General features: G+C 38.5%; 1 long non-coding RNA gene and 1 pseudogene across 1 annotated transcript in view; both read left to right on the top strand.

The window, feature by feature from the left end:
* Nucleotides 1-14,966, top strand: part of LOC111092834 — a 275,718-nt gene that overhangs the window by 250,050 nt on the left and 10,702 nt on the right. The gene's annotated exons all lie outside the window — the stretch shown is intronic.
* On the top strand, nt 1,985-2,129 carry LOC119866464 (annotated as a pseudogene).

Here is a 14,966-nt window from a genome sequence, read left to right as displayed (position 1 = left end):
AAGGAATATCTACATTAGGTGTGTGATTGGACTGGATGACCTTTTAGGTCTGAGTTATCTAGGGAATGTCATAATTTCAACACTGAAGGTCCTAGATATCAGGGATTCCTCAGTCCCAGTCCCATGGTTAGTTGACCTTTCTAAGGTCCCTTAAATCCTAAGATTCTGCATCAGTGCTGTCCAATAGAATTTTCTGAAAGGATGGAAATATTCCATATCTAACACTATCCAATTCAATAGCCTCATGTGGCTACTGAGTACCTGAGATGTGAACAGTACAATCGAGGAACTGGAGTTTAAATTAACTTAGGTAGCCAGATATAACAAATGGCTACTATATGGGACAGCACTGCTCTAGGTAATGTCATGAAAGTGATCATTAGTGAGGTGCTTCTTGCAGTGGCCCTAAGGGAAGCTCACTAGATAAGGTTATCTAGGAATATTGATAAGACTTAACCTTTATCCCTTTCTCAAGGTCAAAAGATAGATTCAATGATGGCTTTTTGAGAAACCTGTGACTTAAGTTGTATATTTAGTCTGAGTTTCAGTAGGCAAGTAATCACATCCAAATAAAAGTACTCCAGTAATTAGTACTTGTGTTTTTACTGCTGAGACATATGTAGCTATCGATCTTAGATGTATGGAGAATTGAGCCCTTTCTGATGTAGTCTGATGGTTTTGTGAAGCTTAGGGACATTACACCACATTACATTCCAACTTGGAATGAGGGCTAATTTAAAATTTTCCTGAAAGAAACTCAGGGACCTGAAGTTTGCTTTATTATATTAAAGTGAGCAGTCAGCAGACAGAAAAACACAACATTACATCCTGAAGGAAAAGGAGAGTTTTCTTGAATTGCAGAATGTTGACACCACACATCTGTCTAACATCAAAGCTGTTGGTTATAAATCTTGCAGATAACTGATCATCCCAAATCCACAAAGGCAAAAGTTGAAAGAGAGGTTGAAACATCAGAAGAGGCAAAGAAACTCCACAGCCCCTGAAGGAGTTGAAGCCAGTTAGTGTGACATATATTTTAGGTTTCTGCAGGACTTGGCTGTCCATTTAAATGCTAATATGCAACCCTGGCATATCCTAGGAATTAAAGAGCCAAAGCAGGCAGCAGCACTGGAAATCTCAGACCATTGTTGAATATTCAGTATCCATGTGCTAAAGAGCTCAGGTATACTTTTAAATGTCAGAGAACAAATCTCAGCTCTCATATGCTCTGCTATGAGTTTTTTTGGCAATGTGCCCCTTTTTAACAAAAGTATGAGTGCAGTTTTGAGTTATCAAGTGATTTTTATTCAGTTGATCTGAAAAGCAAAACTAGAGGTCGTTGCCTGCAATTTATATACATAGGGTATTAATTAAAAGGCAAATTCAAAAGTTCTTCCTGGTTAATCTTTTTAAAAACTCTTAAGGCTTTAAGAGCATCTTCAGCTTTAAGAACTGAAAACAGACATTTCAGGCAAATTTCAGGGTTCTTTTCTCATTTTCTGACTCTGTGTTTAATACTGTAGCACATCAAAGCCATATTAATATAATATCACTGAGCCAGTAATAAGCAGGAACTTTGAGAGGTATTAATAACATGTTATTGATTTTGGTGCCTTAGGAAAGGAAGAAACCATCCAAAGACTGAGTGAGCTTCCAGAAGGTCAATTATATAGCAAAATATACCTGCTGTATACATAACTGCTATAACCTGTAGAGAGTATGGGTTCTTAGTATTCTTCAAAAGTTATATACAGGTTATCTTTCACATGTCAGGCATTGGGCTAGGCACTGAGGATGTAATAATAATAGTAATAATGATAATAATACTCATATATTGAGTGCCCTGTGAATAGCACTATGTAAATGTTTTACATATGGTAATTTACTTAATCCTGTGAGAATGTAATCCAACCCAGAGGTTGTAAACACCCTTATGAGGTGAATATTTATGGATGGGGAAGCTGCAGCAGGAGATTATGTAACAATCGCTTCTCGGCCTTTTGGCTAAGATCAAGTGTAGGAGATTATGTAACATGGCCAAGTAATACAGTTTTTGATTATTGGAAATGGGATGCAAACCCATATAGTTTGATCTTGAAATCTACACTCTTAAAACCACTATACCTACTCCTTTAATTCTTAATGTTACATTCCAGTAACATTTTGACCAATCTTCTATTCCAAATTTCTTTAGGTGTTTGGCTTTTTAAAAAATAAAATATTGGCTCTCACTAGATGATAAATGCCTTAAGGTTTTCCCTAGCATGGAGAATTGCCCATATTTGATGTTCTATAAATGTTTGTGGTGCAGTCAGTATACAGTAAGAAGGAAGGTTTTAGAACTAGGGAGAACCTAGATACCATTCCAGCTCAACCACTTCCTCAAAGCATCAAATCGTTTTCTTCATCTGTAAAATGGGAATAAGGTAGTTATTGTATGAATCAATTGAGATAATACTACAAAGTTTTTAGCACAGTACTTTCCCTTCTTCAATCCCTTCCCTTCTTCAATTACTTTATTTACTCACTCAATACATTTTTTATTAAAGTATCTGCCTAGGTACCAGGCTGTGATACAGACAAAGCAAGTAATGAGTTTCTACTCCTGACCCAATTTCTTCTCTAGAAATTCTGGTTACTGGAGTGTGGACTCTGGACTAGCAGCAGCAGCAGCATTGCTTGGTGTGATGGTTAATTTCATGTATTAACTTTGCTGGGCCCTGGGGTACCTAGACCTTTAGTCAAACATTATGCTATGTCTGTGAGGACGTTTCTGGATGAGATTAACATTTGAATTGGTAGATTGAGTAACGCAGATTGCCCCCCTAATGTGGGTGAACCTCATCTAATCAATGGAAGACCTGAATAGAAGAAAAATGCTGAGTCAGGGGGGAATTCCTGTCTGTCTGCATGAGATGGGATATACCTTGTTTCTTGCCTTTGGACTTGCCCTAAAAAATTGGTTCTTCTTGGGTCTCAAGCCTGCCAGCCTTCAGACTAGAATTTATACCTTTAGCTTTCTTAGTTCTTAAGCCTTCAGATTGAGACTGAAACTTGAGTTTCCAGCTTACTGACTGCAGCTCTTGGGACTTCCTAGCCTCCATAACCACATGAGCTAGTTTCTTTAAATCAATCAGTCAATCCTGTTGGTTCTCTTTCTTTGGAACCTGCTGACTAATACACTTGGGAATTCCATTCAGGCTCTACTGTGAGAGTGGGGCCTATCAATTTGTGTTTTCCCAAGCCTTCCAGGTGATTCTTACATGCACTAATGCTTAAGAACTACTATATTTAAGACACACACCTTTGATTGACCAGGCTGATGAGGAGGGCAGCATTTTAATACCAGCAAAGTTAAACTCCAGAGTTATGACTTATTTTCAGATATCACAATTGAATGTCACTTCTCTGAACTAGCCCATTTTGACAGAATGCCTTTCCTTCAGTAACAACCAGGAGGTCCTTGTTGTCCAATTTCTTAATAAGCTTAGTGCATAGAAATATAAGTGTAAATATTCTAGATATTTGTTGTTGATGTTGCTCAATATAGATATACTCTAAAGACTAGCTGAAACAGCTAAGAAAGCTCCCTGAAACCCTTAGAGGATTCTAATTGCTTATACTTTTAGTGTGGGATGGACCTTATCTAAGGCAAGCAAGCTGCAGGGCAACAAAACATTTAACACTATGGAGTGTTCAGCAGAGCCTGCTGCACTTGCATGGTGCTCCCTCCCCAGGCACTGTGATCTGTATTATTCCTTCCCAATGATTAAACATGCAACTCTGCTTTCAGACTCTTCAAGGGCAATCAGAGGAGCTACAGGAATTCACATTCTGCTGTTCTATTACCAAAACACTTAGACTGTCCTCAGGGCTGTTCCGTGTTCCTGGGAACTATTGGTGGTGCATGTTTGCCATTTCCATAGTAAGAGTTAGTAATGAAAGTTGCTTTTTTTCTCCTCAAGGAACATCATCTGGAAAGAGTTTCATTTCTTTCCTCACAGCAGGGGTACTTGAACAGATGACAGACCATTTGTGTCAAGCACATTGTACTAGTACATGGTCCATGTGTGGTGTTTCGTAGAGGTAAGACAACTCTTCAGCCAAATAGCACATTCTGAAATTCTTTGCAGACAGAGCAGCAATCAATTTTTTAGTAAATATATACAAGAAATGGATTATAATGTGTTATGGGTTATTAATCAGATAGTCTAACCTTCATTTGTCATCAACCACAAATATTCATTGAGAGCTTTTATGTAGAAGCCAATGTCCAATGGCATGATAGAGAGTCATAAATACAAAAACCCTAAATCATCATCATTACCACCAAATATATGTTGAGTGCCTACTGTGCACAAGTCAGTATCTTAGGCAATCATGCATAGACACCTATAAATTGAAAGGCCATTTGCTGAGCACCTTTACATATGGAGTACCTTTATTAAGGTGCTTTATATATATTTTAGTCATTAAATCCTCTCAACATCAATATGAAGCAGTCATTATTATCACCATTTTATAGATGAGAAAGTGACATAGGGAGATGTTAAATAAGTTGCTCAAAATGACTTATTTTGTGAAATGGAAAAACCAGATCTTAAATCTATATCTTTCTGAATCTGAATATTCTAAGTTTTTTTTCTGTGCTTCCAGAAATTTTTGTCTAAATGGTCAGAACCCATACAGAAAACAAACAAAAACCCTCTACAACAATGCAAATCTGCAAATGCAAAGTGTCAGGTGAAGGAAATAAATAATATAATAAGTGCCAAAAAACATATAGGTATGGATATTGTTCTACCAAGGTCCAGCCAATAAATCAGAAACCATACCATTTTAACAAAGAGATTGACCAAATGGTGATTGGAGAACTGACAAGGCAAAAGGGAACCCAGAGGTAACTGTATGAAACAGCCCCCAGTCCTACATGGTGGAAACAAAAACAAGAAGTTGGAAGTATCAAATTTAAAAGCTCCGAGGAAGGGTCCCTGCGCTATTGAGCCAGACCTCTAAGAAGGGAGCACTAACTGGCTGGTAATTCTGAAAGGGATTGTTAAAGCTGTTCCTGGGAAGGTGAAGGGGAACAAATCTGAAAGCTGCAACCAATTGCCACTGGAATACCTACTGCAGATGAAAAAAAAAGTGCTGGGGAGCTGCCCAAAGGAATAGGAAGCAGCCAGGATGTATGGAAGAAACAAAGCAAGTACCCACCTCTCCCTTCAGCCTCACAGTCAGCCTCTTTCTCACCGGCAGAGCCTGGCATGGACGCAGCTAGCAAAGGGGAAATGCTTGTTCCTGAAATCCTCATTGCTTCTAACCAAGTATACCCAAGAGTGCATAGACCACACGATAGCTTACCTGTGCATTGATTTGTTCATAAAACTGAAGAGAGGCCCCAAGTATGTATAGTTCAGTTTCATTTAAACCCTCTTCTCTGTTTGGTGCAACTCCACTCATGCTCTTGGCTCTTTTCAGTCTTGTGGATTAAATAAGGTAACACTTGCCAGGTTGCCCATTGGATAGGTGTACATTTTTCAGGTTTTCCACCACAATTTAGCAACTAGTACATGAGGCTACTGACTTAACTCCTTTTTAATTTTGCTCATGGCTCCTGATACATTGTCCCCTCTATTAGCATAGGTATTATTACCTATTCTTCTGATTTTCTTCTTTTTACCAATGGAAGCCTGCCTCTGTTTTATATTTTCTTTTTTTTATATTATCATCTTCTGACCAAAACTGGTTATCATTTTTATCCCAAGTTGTAGATGAAATTCCTGGGGTGTGGAGTTTCAGAGGAAAGGATAATTAGAACAAAAAGAATCCTCAAGTAAAGAGTAAAGTAAATCATTGGTTCTCTAGACTTCAGACCAGTGCTAGTTTATGATGAAGTTTTCTCTAGTGAAAAATAAAGACAATATTAAGAACTAAGAGAGGCAACAAGGTGTGATGGTTATGGGTAAGGGCTGTGGAGCCACTTGACCTGGTTTGAATTCTTGTTCTGTAATCTTTGGGAAGTTACTTAACCTTTCTGTAACTCAATTTTCTCACCTATGTAGTGGCTGTTATAAAAATAGCTGTCCCATGGGCAATTATAAGGATTTCATTAGTTATTACATTTAAGCACATAAAACAGTAAGCATTTGATAAATGCTAATAATGTTATTTGTGGACAGTTTAACTATACTAATGGTTCTTTTTTGGGTAGAACTGCCTAATATAAAGAGATGACATTATTCCTACTTGTTTTTTTGATCTGAAAAAGTTCTTTCTTACATTAAATGGAGTTAACAGTAGATGCAATAAAATCTAAAGGTCCTAGAACACTGTTATAAAACACTCTTAAGATATATAAAGAAATGAACAAAAATCAAACAAGAATTTGTTCAGAGATTTTGAGTTTATAAAGTACGAATTTACCCTTTTAACATGGATAGACTGGCTGCCACCCACACACCAAACACCGAGATCATCCTAGAAATACCATGATGAGCAAGACAAACACAATTCCTATCCTTGGAGTGGTAGCAGTTTAATAGAGTTTTTCCACTTAACTTGTTTAATTTGTTCCTGGCAATCACCCTGAGGAAAGACATTATCCTCCTCTTCTTCCTCCTCCTCATCATCATCACTATCTCCGTTTTTAAGAATAAACTGAAGTCTCATAAGGGGAAAAGTTCCCATTCCTTGCATTGCATAGCAGACAAAATTTGGGATCCTTTTCACTACTATATAATGATAGACTATGTATAGGCCTTGATGGAAATGTATCTCTGTTTTTGTAATGGAAGACCATGGGAATATGCTTAATAAGCTTGAATGAAGGTCAGCTTTTCTGGAACACATCTGGTCTGTGAAATAAGACAGTAGAGATTTGAAAGTTTTCCCCAAAAAGAACAATTAGCTCAAGAATTTAACAATTGGGGCTCTAAACCTCTCATCCCATATTTGTTGAGTATGAAGGGTCTGAACTCTATCTTTAATGCCTTCTTTATGACCTTTTGCACCACTGTCCCTAAAAGGAGACTTTACTAGCTAGGATGCTGTATGGATCTCAAAGAAGAACAAAAAATACACATTGGTTCTCTTCTCACTCTATCCATTTACTTTTTCTCAATGTCATTACCTTTTGAACGATGTCACGAAGGGTTCATTTGATAACAATTTAACATGATAAAAATGTTAAGTCTCAAAGGAAAGAAATCCTGAAATGGTAGATAATGATGTTGTACATGCACTCTCTGCTTAAATCATAGCACATTGGTTTTCTGCTCTTAGTTCTAGCTTTGATTTATTAATATCTCATGAGTTATAGGTATAGTCATTGGAATGAGATGTTCATGTTCCAACCACACAAGTTTTTAAGGTAGAATGATAGGTTCTTTTCATATGTAAGCCTGTAAATCCCTACAATAGTTCCAGCAGGTAGATACCAGGCATATACAAGAGGAAACAAAAATTACTTTTAAAACTCTCTCCTTTCTTACATGCTTTCTTAAAAAAAAAAAAAGCAATATGGAAATATAATTAAATAAAAGATTTACAGGTAGGTAAATAAATCATCCAACTAAAAAGCACTGGAGCTAAGATTTGAACCCAGAGCTTTCTGGCACCAAAGTCTGGCACGCAAGTCTGCGTCCTGCAAAGGAAAACTCTTATACTAGCATTTCTCAAACTTTAAACAGCCTGACATCATATCCACAAGGTATTAATAATGTTATTCCTCTGAAGATATCCATTATCAAGTATGTGTAGGAAACAGTGAACACCCTTGATTCCTTTGGGGATTGACAGTATATAGTGTGTAGCAAATTAAGACTTTGAGAAGTACTGCAGAATAAGGAACAAAAAGGACTGTTTATTTGGGTTACACTAGCATTTGAGTCTCTGCTCCTTTCCTGGTTTAAACACTTAAAACACTTGCTGTAGGATAGAGAAAATGGGACTCTGCAATGCATCAGTCAAAACAATAAGAAAACAGGGACAACTGCTAGGCTTGGATAAAAGACTTCCCATAGAACCAGGGTCATTGTCTGGGTCAAGATGATCTTCTGAAATCAAGAGGGCAGTGTTAATGATGATCTTTGGAACAGAATGTGTCACATAGGGAATGAAAAAGGTCCCTTGGAAAGAAAAGTGGTCTAAGTGGAAAGGACCCATTTAGCTGGAAGCACTGTGTAGTTACAGTATATTGAATGGACATGAAGAGGCTGCAACTTATTTTATTTTTTTAAGAGGTTTTATTTATTTATTCATGAGAGATACACAGAGAGAGGCAGAGACATAGGCAGAGAGAAAATCAGGCTCCCTGCAGGAAGCCTGATGCTGTACTACATCCCAGGACCTCAGGATCACAATGTGATCTGAAGTGCTCAAGGTGCCCCAGAGGCTGCAATTTAAAAGAGAATCATCACATTATAATTTTATATATAGTTATTGCTGGGTCCTTTCTCATTCTGCATACAGATCAAGGCCAACAAGAGAGACTAATTTTCCTAGGGTAAGCAAACATCTGTTTGTAGGATTTTCAGTCTAAAATTGGGAGAGTCATGGATAAACCTGTGAACCAGGTTAATTTACTTAAAAAATTATTTGCAAAGGTAGTTATTAATACTCAGGTACCACATCCATGTGATCTAAACACATTAAAAAAATTTATTTACTTGGGATGCCTCGGTTGCTCAGTGGTTGGGCATCTGCCTTTGACTCAGGGTGTGATCCCAGAGTCCCCGATCGAGTCCCACATCAGGCTTCCTGCATGGAGCCTGCTTCTCCCTCTGCCTGTGTCTCTACCTTTCTCTCTCTCTCTCTGATGAATAAATAATAAATAAATAATAATAAATAAATAAATAATAAATAAATAAATAATAAATAAATAAAATCTTTTAAAAATGTATTTAGTTTATCAAGGGGGTTCATTAAACAGATAATTAATGACATAGTTTTGATGTAGAATGAAACATTCTTGTATATTAGATGTTAATGGTATAATTTGGAATCTGTCAGGGATACATCAAGTTTTTATTCTTAGCAAATTAGAGCAGAGAGCAGTGTAATTAATCTGCTATTGTCCCCCTTAGTAATGTAGGCCTGGCCCAAGGAGACCTGTACCAATTCCAGGGCTAGCAGGACAGATCCACCTGGGAGGCAGAAAGCACCAAGTTTTAGGGTTGTAATGGCCTCTAGTAAGTGGTCAGCCATGGAAGTCCATGATGTGAGTTCATAGAGATTGACAGGCTCTATCCAGTTGGCCTATATAAGATTAGCAGAGACATGGCCTCTGAATTAGAATCAAGGCAAAGCTTCAAGTGTGGTAGAGCCAGCAAGGACAAAGGAAGGCCAGTTCTCAAAGTCAAGGCAAGTACAGGAGACCCCTGGGAACATCATAGAGAAGTAAAGGCAATATATGGGCCAGGAACAGGGCTTCACACCCTAATGTATGGCAGGCAGCAGGATGTTTACTAGCATAGTACAAGCCAACAGATTTCCCTCCAGGACATTTCATATTAAACTTTCCTGACTGTGAAGAGATCAAGGGCCCGAGGCTTGTAAATACTTCCGGTCCAAAAAGGGCAAGACTGAACATGTAGATGGAAGATCATTAGAACCAGCCAAGGAAAGACAAAGAGGAAATGGGGCCTACTAATTGCTAGTTTCAGCAATTGTTTGTTCAGTTCCTGAGGACTTCGTAGTTCTGGGAATCAATAAGTAGAGAAACCAACTCTGAAGTCATGGTCATCTTCTAACTTCTCAGTATCATGAGAAATGTATAGGGAAGACCCATAAGTAATGTGTTTGCGTTCTTCATCCTCTTTAGCATCCCACCTGAGCTCTTCTGGAGAACAGATGTTTGCTGTGGATGGGATTCCTCATGGGACAGGACATGGGAGAATGTGGGACTGGGGCATAGAGCTCCATGCCATCTTATGTAAGGGCAGATATTAAGTGGTTCATTTCTTCCTAAGGAAGGAAGAAATAGAGGGACTTGGCAAAGCGGTTATCCTCATTTTTTACCATGTAGGACCTTTTTACAAAGAAGATAGCAATCTATTTATTTTCTAGTTAAAAAATGGAAGAGTTACTTTCTGAAATTTCAGTGTTAGAGTTCACGGTCCTGCATATCTTCTGAACCTACATAAAAATGTCCGATTTAAAGTTGGCTGTTGTTGACTTACGATGCTGAAAATCATGCCACCACACTCTAAAACCTTGCAAAATGAGAGCTCTTGTAAAGTTTCTTTTAAAATACTTTTTTTTTTTTTTAACAAGGGCATCTTATAGAATGTTTCAAATGACTAGAGGGGAAATAAAGAGATTAGTCACTTTATAAGCACCAATTAATGTGACTCTTTATGCTATTAGCGTCTTACTGGACTATCAATTTTTAAAAGGAAATAAAAGTTTCTAGGATTTACATTGCCATGTTTCAGCTAATGACTGTTTATTATTCCCTGGCTTAACTACTTGCTGATTTACATCCTTAAAGTCCTTAAAAATATTTCCTTTATTTGAAAATCCAGTTTCAGATTTAATACTCTGAGGTTACTAGTTCCTCTGAAAAGGAAGACCTAGAAACAAAAAATAATATACTTTTCTGAAAACAACTGCAGATTTAGTTCTAAGTGTAATTTCTTTGGGTAGCAACTTCCTTCAGATCTCCTTGTGCCGTCTAAGCTTACTCTGTTACTCAAACATTTCCCAGTGAACTCACTTTTTACTACTCCTTTCAGTATGGATAATCCTAGGGTTTTGCAGTCTTTTTTTGCTCTCTTCACATACTTTCTCTGAACCATCTCCTCATTACTTCAACTGACATCTCTAAACTTATGACACTAAATTTATAGCTCTACCCAAACACTCTCTAAAGCTCTGTCTTATTAACACCTTCCCTAAGAAATTTTTTTTTTTTCCCTAAGAAATTTCTTAAGCATCTCAAAATTAGCATGTCTAAAACTGACCCGCTCATCATGTTTCTCCTTTATTCTCTACATCAGGATGTGCCATTACCACTATCAGTAGGCCAAGCCTGAAATTTGTGAATTGTCTTAGCCTTTACCCTCCACAACAAGTATTTCTCACAGTCCACAGTGAAGGTCCTAACAAATCCCCCCCTGCCAGGTGTGGCTCCTGATCCTACATCTCACACTGGGTGATACCATTAAACTTTTTTGTAGCACTAAAGCTGAATGAAGGTCTGAAATGAAGGGAGATGTGAACCCTCTGGGTCATGCTATCTTAGGAGCCAAATCAAGCCCCCAGCTCTCTCTCTCTCTCATCCTGTTGTGATCCATGAGGCTAAATAGAAGACTGCACTCAGAGTTATTTCTTCTAACTGAAAATGTGTTTCTTGATCAAGATTTTGAGTCCTCCAAAAGTGCTTCAGGATATCATTCAGTACACATCCAGAATTTTTGAAGCAAGTTTAGGTTCACGTTGGGATATCAATCTTCTATATAGACAAATGACATGTAAAGCTTGAGGCTTTAGCATTTCCTGAATGTCTTTGCTTGCCAGATTCGGGGCTATAATTTGTGAAGCTAGTTGAAAACCACTGTTCAGGGGCACCTGGGTGTCTCAGTGGTTGAACGTCTGCCTTTGGCTTAGGTCGTGATCCTGGGGTCCTGGGATCAAGTCTTGTGGTAGGCTCCCCACAGGGAGCCTGCTTCTCCCTCTGCCTATGTCTCTGCCTCTCTCTCTCTCTCTCTGTCTCTGTCTCTCATGAATAAATAAATAAAATCTCGGGAAAAAAAAGAAAACCACTGTTCACTTGTCAAATAACAGCCGTTATTTGATGCTCTCATAACATTTTGAAAAGTGCTTTGGTATTTACATAAAGCAGTTGAAAAAGACTCCTTTCCCATAATCCCTAGAAATAAGACTCTTTCCTAAACAAATATGCTGTTTGAGATACGGTTCTTTTGTGTCCTCTATCCACTAGAAAAGAGGACTATGAGCACCTAATTTTGTGTAATATGGTTTTGAGGCCACAAGCAATGACTTGTCTCCATGGCCCTGCTGAACAAGGGCTGAGTCACCTGCCGAGTCAGGAAATGAGAGAACATCAATTGTACATATCATCCGGTGATCTCACTTGAGTCATTGCTGAGTTTCAACCAATTTCCAAGGCATTTTTTCTTCCCAATGACCATCCTAAGTATTACCTTGCTATCATGAAACAAAGACCTGACAATTTTTGTGGAATTTTTGTATGGAAGTTAATCTAAGTTTTACAGAAATTTGTGCCTCATTTGAGAAAAAGGGTCTGCTTTTTGTACTAATATGTATTGTCTTCAATGCCCAGCCATTTCACAGCTATATAGAGAAATATTTGACTTATCATATTTTCTAATTCAATTATTGGAAAACTAAGGATACAAATGACTTAAATTTGGCCTTCCTCTGATAATCCACTTGAATCATAATCCTTTGAAACACAGGCCATTCTTTTTTTCCTCCCTGCTCCTTGTATCAAGTTTAGTAAACAATCTCATCATTTTTTCCCTACATTCCACTACTTATTTTTTTTTCTTTTTCAACCTGAGAGTACTGTGATGGTGTTGATGATCCAGAAAGACTAACCTAGTATCTGAGCTGAGGGTAGATGGGAGAAGAGACTGGATAAGGGAACGAGACTGGGGGAAGAATAAGCTGAGCCTCTGGCTCAGAAGGCCTGAGGGGCCATGTCAGTAGGACCAGGTATGAGAGGAGCCAGGATAGATAGCTTGGCTCTGGCACAGGTGTGGCTTATGGGGATGCACAGAAGTAGAGACTGAGGAGGGAGCTGCTGAGGGTGAGATGCTGTAGGGCATCCAGGGAAAGTGTCCCAGAAACTGTTGTCCTACAGGGTCTGGTGTTCTGTGAAGGATCTTAGTTTTTATTCCTTAAAATAGAACTGAGCTTCCTCATGAGCCCCTAAGCACTGGGAAAGCTAGACAAGATGTAAATTTCACCTCTTTTCTTGCTGGTTTAAATTATTCAACCCTTCTGGGTCAATGCTCAGTCTAATTTATGTTTTATCTTATTATTTTCCTTTTCTCTGAAGTCCATAGCGTCTGTCCACACCCTCCATCTCTGCCTCTATTGGTCACTTTTCATCTCCATATTTTTGAGCAGAGGGAAGGCTTATACGGCCATGGAATAGAGAGCAAGGAGAGGACTATGCCAGGTGAGTCTGGAGATGTCACAGGGGCCGGAGCATAAGAGCCTGGTGGGCCATGGTGAGAATTTTGGTCCTTATCCTAAAAGCAGTGTGAAGCCTTTTAAGGGTCTTAAAAGAGTGAAACAACACTTGATTTTTTTTTTTAAATAAAAGACAAAGTGCAAAGAATGGAATTGAGTGAGGCAGAAACAGATATGAGGGAGCAGTTAAGAGGCCAAGGCAATAGTCAGGGCTAGAGTATGAGAGTAGTCTGGACGAGCATGGTGACAGTAAAGGTGGGAGAAGGGTTAGAAGAAGTAGGCAGAGTTTAGTGATTGTTTAGGTGGGGTTTGTGAAAAAGAAAGAGGGACCTAGGATGATTCAAAGGTTCCTGTAATTAGCAACAGAAGTGCTGGTGGCATCATTGCCTGAGACAGAGAACACAAGAAAAGAGCAGGTTTCATGGGAGTGGGCATGAGGGCTACCTTAGATTTCCTCACCTGCTGACTCCCTGACATCTGCCTGGTGAATTCTAACTGCAGGGGCTATATAGATGGGTAAGTGTTGCCATAGGAGATAACTCAGTAACTGGCTACACTATACATACATATTATCCAACTTCAGCTGGGCCTCCAGCTCTTTGCAATGATTTTTTTTACCAATTTCAAGGTAAATCCTTTTCTGTTCCTCATATTGAATTTTAAAAACATTTTCTTTCCGTCTTCTAGGCCTATATTTCTTCCTTGGTTTCAGCAAACTACCTTGCCTCTTAATTTACTTAAAAATATAGAGGCCAAACAATGTGATTTCCCTCAAGTTCTCTCACCTCCACTTCAAAATGTCTCTGAATCTTAAGTCATTCTCTTTTATTTCTTTTCTCAATGGGAGGAGTGTCTCTATCACCTCATTCTACTTTTTCTGGAACATTTTTAAAAAATATTTTATTTATTTATTTATTTATTTATTTATTTATTTATTTATTTGAGAGAGAGAGAGAGAGAGAAAGCAGGAGCAGGGGAGGGGCAGAGGGAGAGGGAGAAGCAGACTCCCTGCTGAGCAGGAAGCCTGATGTGGAGGCTCAATCCCAGGACCCTGGGATCATGACCTGAGCTGAAGGCAGATGTTTAACCCACTGACTGAGCTACCATATGCTCCTGGAACATTGTTTCATAGACTAACCCCAATTTGGTGTAAGAGAAAATATTTTTTTCCAAGTCCATTATTTATATTCCCAATGCAGACAATTTGTAAAATACAGAAGGGAACTAAAATGAATATAAAAATCACCTACAATCTCATATTCAGAGTGAACCATTTTTTATTTCTAATTTAAAAAAAATTCTCTTTCTGCTGGTTCTCTTCCCTTCACCTGGAAACGTGTTCAAGTCTTCTCTTGAGCCCTAACCCTAACTATTAGAAAAAAAATTCCTCTCAGTCTTGCTTCCCTTTCAAAAACTACTATGAAATATGTTTCATAGCCACCTACTCTTCAGTGCTATTGTGAGAGCTTTAAGATGCTTCTGGAGTGAAAAAGTTGTCTGAGGCTTGGGAGGCTGGGCCAAGACAATGTGCAAGATACAGATGGAAGTCATCTAATTATCTAAACCTATATCTATGTCTCCTGAACATGCCACTATTGCCTAACTACCCCAGCTGGTTCCTCTTGTATCTTGAATTTTGCCTCATGTCTGATTGTGTATTTCCCCAGCCAACCAACCTGCCGTGTCCTCATTCCCTTTATGCCCAAACCTATCCATTTCATGGCTTCCTGTATCATTCTGTGTAGATGACTTTGAGTTGAGATCACTAACCAAGATCTCTCACT

This window comes from Canis lupus, chromosome 27 (genome assembly GCF_011100685.1).
Source record: "Canis lupus familiaris isolate Mischka breed German Shepherd chromosome 27, alternate assembly UU_Cfam_GSD_1.0, whole genome shotgun sequence".
NCBI classification, from domain to species: Eukaryota; Metazoa; Chordata; class Mammalia; order Carnivora; family Canidae; genus Canis; species Canis lupus.
The sequence above is the reverse complement of the archived record's forward strand: the minus strand, read 5'-3'. Positions and strand labels throughout refer to the sequence as shown.